Below are 17377 nucleotides of genomic sequence, written 5' to 3'. Positions count from 1 at the left end.
GATGGGTATTGAATCGACTTGAGACGTGGGCTTTGACTAATAAGATTTTGATACCAGCACAATACGGTTTCAGAAAAGGGAGAGGCACTCAAGATCAATGCCTGAATTTGAGTTTGATCATAGCAAAGTATACCTACGCAAAGCAGGGAAATTTATATCTAGCCTTTATCGATCTTAGCGCGGCTTTTGATTATGTGTCTCATCCACAGCTGTGGAGAATTATGAGGGAAATGGGGTAGATCAGGCAGTGATCAAATTCATTAGACGATTCTATTCAAGAGCTGAAGCATGTGTCATGTATGGGTCACAGGTAAAATGTACTAGGGGGTTTCCTGTAACAAGAGGAGTTCGCCAAGTGTGCGTTCTCGCCCCTTTTTTATTCTCGCTTATACTAACGGGAGAGAGTCTAAATTGTTAGATTCAAATATAGATGTGCCAAGAATAGGAAAGTTGCATATGCCAATTTTATTATATGCAGACAATGCAGTTTTAATTGCACGAACAAGAAAAATCCTACAAAAATTGTTAAATACCTATGTGGATTTTATGAAAGGCCTTGATCTCCAGACAAATTAATCTAAGTCATTTGTTTTAATTACAGGGCCAAAGCTGAGCAAACCTCCTTCTTTTTTTTATCTCAAAACGTAAAGTGACACAAACAGAGTCCTTCTCATATCTAGGAGTCACGCTTGATTCTCAGACCTCTTAGAGGAATATGGTAGTGAATCGTGTGGTCTTGTTGGAGAAAAGTACAAATGCAATACGCTCATTTTCAAATAAGATGGGAACGAGGAACCTAGATTTTTTAAGAAAGGTTTATGGGGCGAAATCTAGGACAGTAGCTACGTATGGTGGAGGGGTGTGGGTCCATGTTACAGTAAAGAGGATACAAACAACAGAGGATTTGTTTTGGAAATCAATGATGAGTCTCCCAATTGGTTGTTCTAATTTTAATCTACATGAAGAATTAGGCCTCACTTACATAACTGATTGGATAAATGTTGCACCTATTCTTTTATGGAACTCAGTATGGTGTATAGACACAGTGTAACTTAAGCAACAAATAATACGGGATTGCTTATCCCTCGAGCATAGGGATAATATTTTATGGTTAAAGTATGTGAAAGATACTTTATATACTCTTGATCTCAGAAGCTTATTTGTATCCCCAGAAAAATGTGCCTCTGTCTCTAAAAAAGCATTAAAGGCCCGCCTAATAACCACTGCTAAAGATGGGACATTGACTGTCTACCGTAATAAATCTACAGTCAAAGAATATATTGAAGGTCCATTGCAGATTGAGGGTTGTTAGACCTGGCATCTTTGGCGTGGTTTCCACCTATCTTTTTACCTCTACCTCCTGCATTTTTGATGCTGTGCTGGATTTCGTTTTGCTGGTTTAGATGCTTTGGACACTCTGCAACTGCTGATCAGTGCCAGAGTGTAAGTGCTCCCTATGTAAATTGTTATCATGATTAGATATACCCGTTTGGCATGTTTGTATCACCACAAAGTCCCTAGTAAAGTGCACGGGGTGTGCCAGGGCTGGTGATGACAAATGCTACTAGTGGGCCTGCGGCACTGATTGTGCCACCCACATGAGTAGCTCTAAAATGGTGTCTCGGGCCTTCCACTGCAGTGCCTGTGTGCAGTCTAGGAACTGCTGTGTCCTCCTGGTCAGTGTCCCCACTGATCAGGCCTACCCCTTCCCTTTTTGTGCACATTAGTCACCCCTATGGAAGGCCCAAGGTACCCCCCCCTGGGCAGGGTGCAGTGTATGTGAAAGGTAGAGCATGTACTGGTGCAGGTGACATGCTCTGGTAGTGAAAGGCAGCCATTTTCGTTTTTCACTATTGTAAGGCTATCTTGCTCCATAGGTTAACATGGGGATGCCGGCTACAGTGGCTACCAGCATTTCCTCCCATAGGAACAAGATAGGACAAAAGAGTCTAGTATCCCTGAACTCAGAATTTAATAACACATCTTTTAGGAAAGGTAGTTTTTAAATCCTGTGTTTGAGAACAGCACTTTTAGAAAGTTGCTGTTCTCTTGTCTGACCCTTCTGTGTACCTTGGCCTGTTTGTGTATTGACTGTCTGGTTTGAGAGTGACAGGGGCTGGGGATTCCCCGGGAGGCTGGCTGAGTCAGCCCTAGGCTGAATGACTGCATTTGCAACCTGAGTGGTGGGAGGAGTTAGCACCTGGGCCTGAATAGGGCTGTGCCTGCCTGCCACAATGCTGGCTCCACCTCCTGCTGGACGTCTGACGACCCTGCCCCTCACTCTGAAAGGAAAGGAGAAGCCAGGAAAACAAAGTACTCAAGAAAAACCCAGAACTGGTTCAGACCGGGCTCAGGGCCCACATGCACAAAGAGAACAAAGACTTTAAGGGATATAAGTACAGGACGCCTGACAACAGAAAATTAGATCATCCTGGAATCAAGAAGGAACCTCTGCCAAGGAGAAAGCTGAATCTGAAGAAGGAAAACTGTCCTGCTGTTGCTCTGCTGGACTGACCTGTTGCTTTGCTGCCAAGGAGAGGGGAAGGACTTTGCTGTTGTGCTGTGTCCCCTGTCTTGAAGGAATCTCCAAGGGCCTGAGAAGAGCTGGCTCCCTGTTCTGAAGTCCCAGGAACAAAAGGACTTCACCCCCAACTTCCCTGAACTCTGCTGAGAGAGTGCTGTCCTTCCTAGAGTGCTTGATCCAGTTGTGGGGCCTCTTGAAGTTGTACCTGTGCTGGGAAGCTTGAAACTAAGCTTGAGAGACTTTTTGCAATTGAAAAGTTATCGCATCGCTCGCTGCGGAGCGCATCCCCGACAGTGCAAGGAAATTCCCGCCGCTACGAAGGCCGAGATTGTCGCAGCGCCTGTTGCCACTGCAAGAGCCGTTGCATCCTTCGTTTGCGGGACGCACCACTGTGAGTGTTGTCGCTGGGTGAGATCGCCGCACTGCTTGCTCGCAGACCGCATCACGCCGCTGCGAGTGTCATCGCAGGAGCCATCGCATCGAGGAACTGCGAGAGAGAAGATCACTGCTGGTTTGCGCATCGTCGCCCCGGAGATCGTCGCAACTCCAGAGATCGTCGCATCGTGCCTTTGCGAGAACAAACTTCCTACGGAACCTACGCACCGGAATCCATACAAGTGGCCTTCCTCCCCATACAGACCGGCTGCCGCATCGCCTCCCCAGGGTCTCAGGAGCAACGCATTGCTTGTTTTCCACCGCACCAGCTTCTGCTTTTGGAACTTTGTCGCAACTAAAAGGTACTGTGAGTAAACGTGACTCAACTGTGAACTTTTCACGCATCTGTGGATTATTTTATCGCAACCTAAAGAACTTACATTACAACCTTAAGAACTCTTTTGAAACCATATCCTTGAACTGTGTATGTTGGATTTTTGTCGTTTTGGTCTTGTGTAGTTTAGATTAAATACCTTTATTTTTCTAAACTGTTGTGGAGTCAGTTTGTTGTGTTTTCACTGTGTTACTGTGAGTGTTGGTACAAATACTTTACACATTGCCTCCTGAATAGCCTTGACTGCTCGTGCCAAGCTACCTAGAGGGTGAGCAGGGGTTATCTCAGAGGGTTTCCTCCTTACCCTGACTAGAATCAAGGGTCCCTATTTGGACAGTGGTACCTACCTCTGCCAACTAGAGACCCCCAGTTCTAACAAGGGTTTATTTTTCTATTTGGAATTTGTAACAATCCCACGGCACAGGTTTATTCCGGTAAGATTTCGGCTTAACTTTATTACCTGCATGTTGGGCCATTCTGCTGGTATCTTTGCCCAAAAGAACTCCTGTGTTGCCCATGTGATGACACTTCGCAACAATCTGATTTGCACATTTTCTTCTTCTGTAAATGTTATTGTAAACAAAGGCAAAGGTTTCTAATTCCGCTTTTACGTACGCACAATTTTAGACAATGTCGCCTGGCCTTGCATTTTTTACGTATGGTGTCTGATCCTTTGACTTGTAATACTGTTGCCTCCTTTTTATGCGTGTGTTTGAAAACGAGGAAATTGTGTATTGGCTAACATTTATGAACTGCTTCTTTCCAGTTTTAATCTGAACTTTTTTATCTGTGATGTATACTTGTACTTTTATGATTAACTTTGTCTTAATCGAATAAAATAAGTTTGATTGATTGAAGTGGACAAACTTGGCATTCAGGATTATGATAGCAGGCAAGCTCAAGATGGAATTGGTTTTAAGCCAATGGCACAAGCCAGGGTAAAGTCCCCACTGTCTCTAGAGAAGGGCTGGTGATGTCCACTGCAGCTATCATCCATACCCCATGGATAATCCTTCTTGTATGATACTTCAGCAAGCCTTTCTAAATATGAGAATGCATAGGGGTTGATGGCTGTACCAGAGGGCCATGGATTGGTCAGGTTGCCCATGCCCAGCTGCATTTGGGTGCCAGGAAAGTCCCTCTTTTTTGCCATATGCAAATCAGTCTTGACCCTGTTCCCCATAGGAACAGTCCAGCCCAAACTGCAGAGCCAGGTCTTCCCTGGACGGGAAACAATCATCCTGGGTCCAGTTTTGGGGTAACACCCCTCATCAGCCAGGGTAGCTTGAATCCAGTGGCAAAGTGAGCAAGGGAAGCACGTCCGGGTATATCCTGCTAACTTAGGGCAAACAAGGCAAACACCAGGAGATGATGGACGGAGCACTGAAACTTTTTAGACACACACCCCTGCCACAAATCTAGGTTGAATCTATCATCGTTCTTTAGCTCACTTTGCCACCCCAGTTCAGACCCAGCCATATGCAAATCAGTCTTGACCCTGTTCCTCGTGGGAACATTCCAGCCCGAACTGCCAAGCCAGGTCTTTCCTGGACTGGAAACAAGCATCCTGGGACCAGTTTCGGGTTAACAATCCTCATCAGCCAGGCTAGCTTAAGTCCACTGGCAAAGTGAGCAATGTACCCACGTCTGGGCATATCCTGCCAACTTAGGGAAAACAAAGCAAACACAAGGGGATGATGGATGGAGAGCTGAAACTTTTCAGACACTCACCCCAAGTCACAGAAGTGGGTTGAATCCATCATCGTTCTTTAGCTCACTGCGCCCCCCCTCCACCAGTTCAGACCCAGTATATGCAAATCAGCCTTGACCCTATTCCTCATGTGAACATTCCAGCCTGAATTGCCAAGCCAGGTCTTCCCTGGACTGGAAACAATCATCCTGGGACCAGTTTTGGGGTAACACTCCTCATCAGCCAGGTTAGCTTGAATCCAGTAGTAAAGTGAGCAATGTACCCACGTCTGGTCATACCCTGCCAACTTAGGGAAAACAAAGCAAACACAAGGAGATGATGGATGGAGCGCTGAAACTTTTTAGACACTCACCCCAAGTCACAGAACTGGGTTGAATCCATCATCGTTCTTTAGCTCACTTTGCGTCCGCCCCCCCCCCCCCCAGTTCAGACCCAGCATATGCAAATCAGTCTTAACACTGTTCCTCGTGGGAACAGTCCAGCCTGAATTGCCAAGCCAGGTCTTTCCTGGACTGAATACAAGCATCCTGGGACTAGTTTTGGGTTAACAATTCTCATCAGCCAGGCTAGCTTAAGTCCAGTGGCAAAGTGAGCATTGGACCCATGTCTGGGCATACCCTGCCAACTTAAAGCAAACAAAGCAAACACAAGGAAATGATTGACAAAGTTCTGAAACTTTTCAGACATTCACCCCCAGTCACAGATCTGGGTTGAATCCATCATCGTTCTTTAGCTCACTTCGTCACCCCAGTTCAGATTCAGCCATATGAAAATCAGTCTTGACCTTGTTCCTTATGGTAACAGTCCAGCCAGAACTGGCAAGCCACGGGCCCGATATCCCTCATTGGATAACATTGGGAATCAGCACTCTGCACCCGGCCGCCCTGGTGCCGGCTGAGGGTTCTCTAGGAGTGCATCCTTGACCCTGGGGGGACCCTTGTTCTAACCCCAGAAAACCAACTCCCAAACCTAAGTACTTACCTGTAAACCGATAAGTTAATTTCCTCCCCCATAGGATTATACTGGCGGCTTTTCTGTGAAAAATGTTTTAAGTGTGGAGCAGGAAAATTGTATGAAACCTTAAGAACTGTGTACTCACAAAAACTGCTTTACTTACCTTTTATTTAGGAAATGTCCCAGTGTGACATCTAGGCATATCCCAATGAGTAGAAAAAGGAATCTAGTAAGTATTCAGACAGTAACTGCAAAGTAATTTCAATTGTTTCTGAATAATTAACCTATCTGTATCCAAATCAATTACATACAACTGCATTCAACTGTGTTATTCCTGCAAAGTATTATTTCACTTACCTGCACAAGGTCTGGCTTGGCTCTTGAAATAAAATAAAATAAAATATTATTTTTACAAAACAAATTGGTCAGAGTTCAGTGTTTGAGTGTGTGAAATCCTCTCTTGCCTGAGTGTGTACAATAAAGGGGAATATCCCGAACAACGACTCCGGAACAACGAGATCCGGAGTCACGCAAGCCGAACAACGACTTGCCCGAACAACGACTCAGCCTTAACCACGCATGTGCGTGGTTAAGGCTGATTCTGTCTAGGTTTTTTGTAGGTCGGGTGTGCTCCTTTGTAGGACTAGCATGTCCTTCCTGACTCTGCCGTAGAAGCGAACGCAGGTCTGAAATGTCACTCTGGTGCATTCTTCAACAATGTCTTTCTGCGATTCTGGCCTAAACCTTTCTGCCAGGCTGACATGCAACAAATCAGACATTCATATTTGGCTCCATGGGTCAGCGTACCAATTATCACCTATTACACAAGCACAGTTTAAAGAAGAATTAGCCACCCCCCCAAAAAAAAAATTCACTCTAGTTGCGCATCTGAGTGCCAACTATCAAGTTCAAGTTCAAGAATTTGTATAGCGCACTACTCACCCAGAGGGTCTCAAGGCGCTTGGGGGAGGGGGTGCATTATTTATCGAATAGCCAGGTTTTAAGTTCCTTTCTGAAGGGAATGTGGTTCTGTGTAAGGCGGAGATGAGTAGGGAGAGAATTCCAGGTCTTGGCCGCCAAGTAGGAGAAGGATCTTCCTCCCATGGTGGATCTATGGATGCGCGGAACTGAGGCGAGGGCTTGATTGGAAGATCTTAGTTGGCGGGTGGGAGTGTAGAAGGAAAGTCGTGTGTTGAGGCATTCGGGTCCCAGTTTGTAGAGGGCCTTGTGTGCGTGGGTGAGGAGACGGAACGTTATTCTCTTGTTGACGGGAAGCCAGTGGAGGTCTTTCAGGTGACCAGTAATGTGGTCTTGGCGAGGGATGTCCAATATGAGTCTGGTTGATGCGTTTTGGATGCGTTGGAGTTTTTTCTGTAATTTGGCTGTGATTCCGGTGTAGAGGGTGTTTCCATATTCCAGTCGGCTAGTGACCAGTGCGTGGGTGACAGTCTTTCTTGTCTCGGAGGGGATCCAACGGAAGATTTTTTTGAGCATACAAAGTACGTTGAAGCAGGAGGATGAGACGGCGTTGACTTGTCTGGTCATCGAGAGGGAGGAGTCTAGGATGAAGCCCAGGTTACGTGCGTGGTCTGTGGGTATGGGTGCTGTGCCCAGGGCCGATGGCCACCATGAGTCGTCCCAGGCAGAGGGGGATGATCCGAGGATGAGGACTTCCGTTTTGTCTGAGTTAAGTTTTAGGCGGCTGTTTTTCATCCATTCGGCTACTTTTTTCATGCCTTCGTGAAGATTGGTTTTGGCGGTGTTAGGGTCTTTGGTGAGGGAAAGGATCAGCTGGGTGTCGTCGGCGTAAGAGATGATGTTAAGGTTGTGTTGTCGCGCGATGGATGCGAGTGGACTCATGTAAACGTTGAAGAGGGTGGGACTGAGCGATGATCCTTGTGGTACTCCGCAGATGACTTCGGTGGCCTCTGATTTGAATGGGGGAAGTTGGACTCTCTGGGTTCTCCCGGCGAGGAACGAGATGATCCAGTCCAAGGCTTTTCCTTGTATGCCGATGTTGCTGAGGTGTTGTATGAGGGTGCTATGACAGACTGTGTCGAAGGCGGCGGAGAGGTCGAGTAGGATGAGGGCAACTGTTTCTCCGTTGTCCAGTAGTGTTCGGATGTCGTCTGTCGCTGCAATGAGGGCGGTTTCGGTGCTGTGTTTGGCTCAAAAGCCGGACTGTGAGGTGTCGAGGGAGTTGTTGGATTCAAGGAAGGCGGCGAGCTGGCTATTGACGGCTTTCTCAATGACTTTGGCAGGGAATGGGAGGAGGGAGATGGGGCGGTAGTTCTTAAGTTCAGAGGGGTCTGCTGTGGGTTTCTTCAGGAGGGCGCTGAGTTCGGCGTGTTTCCAGCTTTCTGGGAAGGTAGCGGAGTTGAAGGAACAGTTGATGACATCACGGAGATGGGGTGCGATGATGGAGTCTGCTTTGTTGAAGATGTGGTGGGGACAGGGATCGGTTGGCGAACCTGAATGAATGGAGTTCATTAGGCGGGTGGTGTCTTCAGTGGTGATTGGGTTCCAGGCGCTAAGGTTGTTAGAGGGCGGTTTAGGTTCGGAGGTGGGTGGAGTGGATTGTTCTTTGGGAATGTTCTCAAAGCTGTTATGTATGTCGGCGATTTTGTTGTAGAAGAAGGAGGATAACGAATCGCAGAGGTCTTGGGAGGGAGTAATGTCGTTTGAGGCTGCGGTGGGGTTGGTAAATTCTTTGACGATGTTGAATAGTTCCTTGCTGTTACGGGCGTTGTTGTCGAGTCGATCCTTGAATGCTGATTTCTTGGTGGATCGGATCATTTGGTGGTGTTTGCGGGTGGCTGTCTTGAAGGTGGTCAGGTTGTCAGTGGTTGGGTTTTTTCTCCATGTTTTCTCGAGAGTGCGGCACAGTTTCTTGGATTTCTTAAGGTCATCGTTGAACCAGGGGGCCTTTTTGCTACCCTGTTTGGTTTGGTGGTTTTTCAAGGGTGCTAATTCTTCAACGTTGTGAGTGATCCATTGTTTGAGTTTGGTGGCAGCTTGGTTTGGGTCCGATGAGATGGCGGGGGGGTTTTGGTTGAGCGATGTGAGGAGTTGGTCGGTGGTGATTTTGTTCCAGTTTCTTCGCGGAATAGGTTGTGGGGGGTTGTGGGTCGAGGTAGTTTTGTAGCTGAAGTGAACACAACTATGGTCCGTCCAATGGAGAGTTGTGGTGCGATCGAAGGAGATGTGTTTGCTGGAGGTGAAGATTGGGTCGAGCGTATGTCCGGCTACATGGGTGGGGGTGTCAACAAGTTGTTGGAGTCCGAGATTGGCCAGGTTGTCCAGAAGGGTGGTGGCGTTGCTGTCGTTTTTCTTTTCCAGGTGGAATTTGAAGTCTCCCAGTAGAATGTAGTTCTCGGAGGCGAGGGCATGTGGGCTGATTAATTCAGTGATGTCTTCGCTGAATTGTGTGCGGGTTCCTGGTGGCCTGTAGATGAGGGTGCCTCTAAGTGTGGTCCTGGGGTCGGTGTGGATCTGGAAGTGGAGGTGTTCGGTGGTTGCAAGGTTATCGTCAAAGCTGGTCGTGATTCTGATGGTGTTCTTATGGACGATGGCGATGCCTCCTCCTGTTTGGTTGGTGAGGTCTTTTCGGATGATCTTGTAAGCTTCCGGGATGGCTATGGCGATGTCGGGTGTTGATGATGCGTTCATCCAGGTTTCTGTAAGGAAGGCGATGTCCGGTGAGGCAGTGTCGAGTAGGTCCCAGAGTTCAGTGGCGTGTCTGTGGACCGAGCGGGTGTTCAGCAGGATGCACTTCAGGTGGTTAGAGTCTGGGCTGTGTTTGGAGTTAGTGGAATTGGTGTGGGTCTTGATGCAGGCGAACTTGCAGGATTGGCAGGTGAATGGACCGTGGGTATGTCCTGGGGCAGCTTCGTAGCATTGTGGTGTGCGTCCGGGGTTAAGGGCTAGGAGGGTGATGGCATCATATGTTATGCGGGCGGGGTGGATAATGCGGGGGCCAGGGGGTCTGGCGCTGGGCGCGGTCCAGGCGCGGACGGGCTTACCTTTGGCGCACCTTCGGCGCGACCGCTGCGCGTGAACGCTGCGCGGAAATGCATCTGTCATATGTGGATAGTGGAGGGGGAGGGGCGAGGGAGGGTCAGCTGGGAGGCGGGGGCGGGGTGTAGAGACAGGCCAGGAGGCAGAACAACAACAGCAAAATGGCTGCAAAATAAACAAACACCAAAGCAGGACGATATTGGGGTGCGGAGTAACGCTATGGGCAGTAGTGGCACCGGCACGATCGGTCAAAAAGTAATATACCGATCAGTGCGAGCCAAACAGTGATGGAAATGGGCAATAGGGCAGTACGATTTAATCCAGGCGCAGAGAAATTAAAGATGATGCACAGTGACGTGAGCGATTCTAGACAAGCAAACAAATGTAGTTACAGCAATGAGCACTGGGAGCAATGAAGCGCTACGAATACATTAAAGCACAGAGGAATATGATCTACAAAGCGACGCTTACGATTTTACACAGGCACAGCAGATGCGGTTACAACAGTGAGCACTGATCGCAATGAAGCGCTGCAATTCAAATCAGGCAGAGAGGATTTGAGATTAAAAGCGCCGCTTACGATTTTAAATTAAACACAGAAAATGCAATATCAAGCAGTGCGCGATGAGAGCAAACAAGAGCAGTGATACTTAAGTGGCCAGGGAGCGTAGTGGAGCGACCGCTTCTGAACGAGTCAGGACGGTCACAGCGCTTCACCAGGCGGGACAGTCCAGAGCTACGAGTGGGAGGGAGGGTCAGCTGGGAGGCGGGGGGCGGGGTGTAGAGACGGGCCAGGAGGCAGAACAACAACAGCAAAATGGCCGCAAAATAAACAAACACCAAAGCAGGACGATATTGGGGTGCGGAGTAACGCTATGGGCAGTAGTGGCACCGGCACGATCGGTCAAAAAGTAATATACCGATCAGTGCGAGCCAAACAGTGATGGAAATGGGCAATAGGGCAGTACGATTGAATCCAGGCGCAGAGAAATTAAAGATGATGCACAGTGACGCGAGCGATTCTAGACAAGCACACAAATGTAGTTACAGCAATGAGCACTGGGAGCAATGAAGCGCTACGAATACATTAAAGCACAGAGGAATATGATCTACAAAGCGACGCTTACGATTTTACACAGGCACAGCAGATGCGGTTACAACAGTGAGCAATGATCGCAATGAAGCGCTGCGATTCAAATCAGGCAGAGAGGATTTGAGATTAAAAGCGCCGCTTACGATTTTAAATTAAACACAGGAAATGTAATATCAAGCAGTGCGCGATGAGAGCAAACAAGAGCAGTGATACTTAAGTGGCCAGGGAGCGTAGTGGAGCGACCGCTTCTGAACGAGTCAGGACTGTGCATTCATCATTCTCATACCACCAATTCCATTCAGACGTTATATGCCCGGATCTTATGTAGTGTAGTTCCTATTTTCCCAATAGGCTCTGCACATTGGAATAACATAAACAGCAGTTTAAACATAGGACTGAGGTCATCTAGGTCTCTACTGACTATGTTAGACTTAATTTGGGTTTGCCAGCTAGCTCAGAGGTCACTAGAAACTTTCTCGAATGAATAGGGAGGGGTTAACTTCCCTGATTCAGACAAGAAGAGATTCAGCTCCTGACAACCGCATAAACATGACAACTTTGCTCCCTCAGAATAAAGAGTGCATCTCTAGAGTCGTGTGAAAACAATAGACAGCTATTTCACTCAGTCAATCGTGCATACTTAGTTTCACCAGAGTGCAGAGAAATAGAGAGACGGGCGTTTTCAATAAAAAGGTGTTATTTTATTGAGCAGTCTTCTTTCTCATGCAAGAGAAATTAATTGCCACAATTGCAATACTTATTATGAAGTAAAGTGCGTACAGTAAAAGTAGTATTACGAAATAATACTGTAAAAGCATAGATATGGTTTCTTAGCCATATGATACTTAAAATAGAAAAAATATATATACATACATGAAACCATTGACTAACGTACTCAACTGATGCTTCTAACTACGCCTACCCCGATGTACCTGACCTAGGCCTAATACTTGGGAAGGAGTAAGTAAGTAGCAGTTTAAGTTATGTTGGTTAAGATTGCTTTTGCCAAGGATCTGATTTAAGAATTCTCTTTAAGGGTTTAGTCAGCTCTGTACCTTAGTAATAGAATGTGGGAGGTCTGGTATCTCGTTCTTCAGGACTCGATCTCCCAGCAACCCGCAAGGGGGACTCAGGAACACCGGAGCTGGATTTTCTCGGCGTGAGAAAAAGTAGCTTCTCCAGCGCGTCAAAGGGGAGGGGCGGCTTCCGTGGGCTCTCGCATCAGCTGGGCTCTCGGGCAAGTAGATAGCCGCTCTGCTCCAAACCACCGCGTGTTTGCTTAAGGCAACTGTTGGTATTTTATACCTGAAAGGTGCCGGGTTTGACGTAAGGTTGGACATAAGACGTCACTAAGAACTAACAGTTCTTGCTGGACTCCAGGAGTTCTTGTTCAAATCAAAACAAAAGCAGGGGGGGAATTTCCCGGGCTGCTGGAGGCTTGGTTTGTTTAAAGAACGCGTTGTGCTTTCTAGGAGTCGATGGGAGTAGCCGTGCTGTGCTTTGGACTGCATGGGCTATTACTGAATATCGATATGATTCTTATGCCTTTGTAGGGATATTATTGATTATGACCGCACAAGGGCATGAATCGGGAATATCGAATTAGGGTCCTAGATAGAAATACAACACCCACTCCACGGATTAATGTCCATCATTACTAAAAAACTAAGCAATAATAAACATGTAACAATGCATGTGTGTTTTCCAACCCACCCCAAAATATATATCGCATTTGAAATGGTACATGGTAAATACACGAAAATGAGTATTGGTACTGTATGCTTTTCAAGCAGTGTCATCATTCATAAAAATGCATATATATATTTAGCTGAAGGATTTGCGAAAATTTACACATGAAATGGCTCTGAATACAGAAAAGAAGGTCGAGACCATTCCATCACATATTTATACAAAATGCTGTATGTGCTAGAGGCTGAGGTAAAATATTGTCTCTAGTATCCTAAAAATAGAAGCTCTGTTCTCTAAGAATAGTTCTACTTTAAGCAGAGTACCTTGTGCCAAAAAAAGTAAATATTTTGGAAATGGAAAAAATAATTTCGTTTTCAGGGGAAAAAATAGTTCACATTTTTTTTCAGTAGCTTTGTTTATCAAAACTGAAGGCTGAATTCAGAGTTCAGGGAACGCTGTGTGATCATTGTTTTTTAAGAATTATTCTCGTTGACTGGAGAGAACATCATATCAGACAGACTCGCAAAAAAATGGTCTACAACATCAGGTGAAAGTTCGACCAAGTTTGAAAATGCTGCGACTGTGCAGTTTGGAGCGTGATTGCTATCATCGATGTTTGGATCAGCAATGCTCACAGAAGGTTGTACCTGTATGGTGCTGCTTTCCTCTCGTACCTCACCGCCACCTACTCGTAGTGGTGAAGTCTCAACGATTGCCGTCATCAGAATAGGTAGCCGCTGGGGACAACACGATGCATTAGTCGTTACCGGACCTAGCAAAGTATCGATATCCTTTGGTACTGCTGATGGTAGTGTAAGACAGATGTCTAACACGCATTCTTCTCTGCATAGCAGACATCGAAGCACAGGTAAGATGCAATCCTGCCAGATTGGTCTGAATGAAAGAAACCAGGTTGTAGTTAGATCTCTTAGCCGGGCCAATCCGAGGACCTTAGTGATACGGTCTCGGTATCGTATTGCTAGGATCGTTTCTTCCATCGTTGCTAGAGTCTTGTCTGTGGATTGGCTTGCCATATCGGAGCAGAAGGAACAAAAATAAAATTCCTGCCACGAGTCCCAAGATTAATGGTAGGCCGCCAAAGACAGAATGGACAAAATTCGGGACGATGCCCAGAACTGTTTCAAAGGGTGCTAACAGTCCCAAAAAAACTGTCTTAAATACATGTGCGATGCCACTGGTATCAGACATGTTTAAGATTAGGCTTAACATTTCTGCGAAATGCGCGGGGCAATTTGTCGATAAAAGAGAATGTATCTCTGCCGATGTCCTTGCCATTTGCAGATCATACGTTTCTTTTGATGACGTTAGAGGCACAGTTGTCTGTAAAAAAATAGACTTCATTCTGCTTAAAGTTTCAATTTGAATAGAAGAGATATTCAACGAAGGCCATAACCCAGCCCCCGTATCTGGATTGCTGTGTGGATACAATACTTGCATACAGCAAACGACCCTGGAAGTTACAGTCACGAGATAAGCTTTCCCTGGCACCATCCCACAACAGCTGTGGTCACTTATTAAAATGTAACTCCCGTTACTAAGTTGTTTGAAAAATGTCTCTATCTGTTTTGCAGGACTGCCATGCAGGTGACATGAAAGGTTATTTGAAGACCCTTCGCAGGCTCCATGCAAGTTAATACCTTGACATAGAAGTGTACCGCTTAGTGATTTTTTACATTTGTTACCACTAAGGAATACATCCCTTTTCCCTTCACTATAACATCTGTGTGTATAGGGTAAATCCCATGTTGATTTGATGTATTCTTTACCCAACTTTTCATACTGGCCTGCAGGTATATACTCTTGGCAGTATTTAAACTGGAAAGTTGTTATCGGAATTGAAATTGTTCCGTGTATTATCCATTCAATGACAGGTCTCTCTGACATTGTCAATGGTAATCTCTCAAGTTTTTCAATGCTCAGAATCCTATAATCTGCTCCTTTTTTTGCCAAACTGATTTGTTTATCAGTAAGGTTAAAGATACCGAATAATGACGTTGTGTTGATTAAACGCCATGGTACGTAGCCTGAACGCAGATTTTGCAACGTCCAACCAAGCTGTACAATAGAAAGTAATTTAGACTGTCCATGTTGTAACATTAGTAATTCCTGTTCTATTATATCAATAGCAGATGATACAATGCTGTCCAATGAATATATTCTGGAGGACAGAGTCGTTAACCCATTGTCCACTACAGAAAGTGATTTTTCCAAATTAATACGATCAATTTCTCGTATTTTCTCTGCTGTTTCAATTTTCATTACTTTCCAAGCTTCGTTGTACGCAGCGTATATACCGGCCGCTATGAAACGTTTTTGAAGCTGTTTGCGTGGTCCCATTATGAAATAACGCAAGTCGGCACCGTCTTTAAGTAAAGTCAAGTGTTGCTTAATTTCAGCCAGTGTGGATTTCTGTAGCCACTCAAGGCATAGCTTCCCTACACTGTATGTTGTAACTATCCCTGGATGTTGTCTCTGGGAGTATCTTGGGTCTGGCCTGGTCATTTTGAACCCCTGTGTTTTGTTCAGGAATCTATCTTGACAGTTGTTTGTGTCTGATGGCCAGATCAACCACTTTTTCCATTCAGGATGTGTTCTGTTTTGGTTAAAAATATGGGTTATGTCTATCTCCACATCTGTAGTGCTATCACTATCAGTTATGGGTTTTGGAATAGACGGGTTATTTAAGTCTTTTATCTTAGCTAAGCCAAGACAAGTAGTTTGTTCAATTGTGTCATTCAAAAATATCATTTGTTCTGGGATCATGCAGGCCCTAAATAATGCTTCTAGGCCTTGTACTTGCCAATCTTTGGTGCCCCAGATTGTTTTTGTGTCAATGTTGTTTTTCCAAAATTCAAAACCAAATGTAGACATTTTGTTATCAAAATTTTCAGAATAAATCAATTTAGTATTTGTCAACATTGTTTTCATTCCTGTCCTATTTAACATTTTAAAATATCACTGATGTTAAACCCTGAGAAGTACTGGAATTTCTCATAAAATGTTTCCGAGCTGCCTTTTGGCGGTGTTGGACAGTGTTCCATTGGTTATATGATAAAACAGTTCTAGGCTGTGCAGTTTTATGCTAATAGTAATCACCAAAGTGGTTATAACAGTATAGCTCTTCATAATTCGATGAACCCTGTAGGTAATCATGTTCAGTAAATTTGGCTGACATCTGACATCATATTATTAATGTTTTCAAAGTCCCAATCATCAGAGAAAGTACTTGGTGTCACAAAGTCACTTAATGAAACCTTGAACTGGTGTGGATACTTCAAGAGCTCAACCGTGCCAAAAATGTCATATTCAGTTCTGTCCCATGCTACCCCACCGGGTATTGGTTTGGCTGAGATGTTTACTGATGATAGTTCTCTTTTCTCGATGTGGGAGGATGTGTGAGGCTTTAGGACCAAGTTGATGTTCTGACTTGCTGTGTCCATTGTACTATATTTTCCATCAATGAATTTTCCGAAACATAGAACCATGATGAGCCAAAGCAGGAGAGTAAGTACACCTAACACAATCCATAATTCAATCCATGGTGAAATCAGATATGTTTCTTTTAGTTAGAGACAAAGTTCCATTATTTTGTCTTTTAAAGTTTTTGTTACATGCATTTCTTCATGCTCACTTGGATCTTCTGAGAAGTCGTCGAAGTTGATGAAGTAGCCAGATGCAGTTCTGTCAATTGTTGGGATTTTTTCCGGATTTTCATTTCTTTTGCATTTTTCTTTGTTTCATTAGAATAGTCAGAGGCTACATAATTGTAGATTGGTGTTTCTTGACGAACTGTTACTATTTGGGTTTCAAGAGGCACAAGTTCCATGGCATTATTGCATAGTCCTTTTTTATTCACTGCAGGTTTATCAAATTTGATTAGTCTCTCAGCATGAGCCTCTTGGATTGTAGCAAATTTTGGTATTCTGCTATTTCTTGGGAGTCCACTGGGCCTACTACTTATTATTGGCCACATGATTGTGGTTTTACCAGGTCGATGGATACAACTCGGCTCTCCTTTTTACCAGCAAGGGGTGGTAGTACAACTGATCTCATTCCGCTGAAGGCTAAGACAGGTACAGCTTTTCTGTAAGAAGGCCCAAATTCCTTCTTCACCGCGATCTTCTCTCTGACCAGATCCCCAATTTTTGGAATCCAGACAGGTCTTGCTGGGACAGGTGGTTTTTCTTCAGTGGTTGTCGGCTGTTGTTTCAATTTTATGTTACTCAGGCTTTTTCTTGTTTCATTTAGATCCTGTAAAACAGCCAAATGGTCTTTGATATCAAAGCATCTTTCTTCTACCACTGAAGTGTGACAGTCAAGATCCTGAATTAGCATTCTAGTACCGAACAATAGTTTGTATGGAGTGAGACCTTTTAGAGAATTTCTTGGCAGATTATTAAGACTACGTTGGACACTTGTTAAATGTTTGACCCACCCATCACCCGAACCTAATACCCTCGCCGTTATAGATTGCTTTATGTCCTGTTTTTTTCTTTCCACTACCGCATTTCCCTCAGGATGGAAGGGAGAAGAGTACCGCAATGCGATGCCCATGCTGTTCATGGCCTCTTTGTAAGCTTGAGAGCTAAACGCAGGACC

The sequence above is a fragment of the Lissotriton vulgaris genome, chromosome 8 (genome assembly GCF_964263255.1).
Source record: "Lissotriton vulgaris chromosome 8, aLisVul1.2, whole genome shotgun sequence".
Classification (NCBI taxonomy): domain Eukaryota; kingdom Metazoa; phylum Chordata; class Amphibia; order Caudata; family Salamandridae; genus Lissotriton; species Lissotriton vulgaris.
The sequence above is the reverse complement of the archived record's forward strand: the minus strand, read 5'-3'. Positions refer to the sequence as shown.